Genomic DNA, 1,476 nt, shown 5'->3' with positions numbered 1-1,476 from the left:
CCCCCCTCTCCTCCTCCCCTGTTTCTTCCTTATATAGTATGCACATATATGTATAGAGTTGTGAATGTGTGTATGCTCCGACCGGCGTTTACATTTAGTACGACTCCTGGTTCATGGTGATTTGGGCCAGTATATTGCATTCTTCATCTGAATATTTGAATCTCATTACATCATTATATATGAATAGACAACATATTGGCATATTGTGTGCATATAGATACTTGTTGTTCAGGTAACATTGTTGACCGTGTACAGTGTACATATTTCTGTTGTATATTATTGTGTACAGTAGGTAGGGTTGTAAATATTTATATAGCTAATACACTTATAATTACAGTATAAATCCAGTTACATGTCACACAAATCTTACCTGTAACTCCCAGTGCTTTGATCACAGATAATAACAGAAAACAATCAATATTGGATATCACTCCGTTCTACTATAACTGGATTATTTGATTGACTGAAAGATACTTTCTGCCCCTACTCAATTGGTTGAATAGTATCACACGCCTTTATTTAATTGGTTGAATAGTATCACGCGCCTTTATTTAATTGGTTGAATAGTATCGCGCGCCTTTATTTAATTGGTTGAATAGTATCGCACGCCTTTATTTAATTGGTTGAATAGTATCGCGCGCCTTTATTTAATTGGTTGAAATATGTTGTATACTAGTGAAGAAGTTGTACTATACTCTGGTTTACACAGCATGTTTTAACGCATTAAGAATGGAATAAATTTGTCATTATATGGTTTCCATGACATTGATCCTGTTCTATAAATTAAAGCTTGATGTGGTTCCGAGTTTTGCCGAAACTACATCCAATCAAACCCAGTTTAAAATTTCTTTCCATCTGAATTGCCTACGACAGAACACCTGACCTGTATTTGCTAGGATGGTAGAGGTATGCTGTTGATTCGTTGTACCATCAGCCAGGTGTGTGTCTGTTAGAGGACAAACCAACGACATGCTTTCCTCACCTTAATACCGGTTGTTGTAGTTTCTGCATTTTTCTCTCCAGTCAGACCTCTTAAATATGGGTCAAGAAACAAATTATTCTTTTCATTTTCCATTTTATTTATTAAAATTAACATTGATATTTAAAGAGTGTAAGTTAAGTTCTGCCATGTGTCCAGTTCAATAAAACCAATTAATGATTTGTTGGTAACTATTCGTTTGAACTAGAATCAAGAAACTGGTCTGCACTCCCAGAAATATTAGACGTGGGCTTCCATCAAATTAACATTGAAAAGATCAAACTGCTAGATTACTGGGTAGTTGTGGAAAACCAAAGCAGTTGAAATATATTGCTCTATCATAGCCAAAGGTTTTAAAAGTACCCTAGACAAACTTAGTTTTTACCATGCATAGATATAATTACTATTTACTGTTTTGGAAAAAGGACTTAAGAAAAAAAGAGCATGAAGTCAGTTGTATTGTCTTTAAAGTTTCTAGGTGAATATGTTAACATTTC

This window comes from Mizuhopecten yessoensis, unplaced genomic scaffold (assembly GCF_002113885.1).
Source record: "Mizuhopecten yessoensis strain PY_sf001 unplaced genomic scaffold, ASM211388v2 scaffold10963, whole genome shotgun sequence".
NCBI lineage: Eukaryota > Metazoa > Mollusca > Bivalvia > Pectinida > Pectinidae > Mizuhopecten > Mizuhopecten yessoensis.
Note: the sequence above shows the minus strand (reverse complement) of the source record.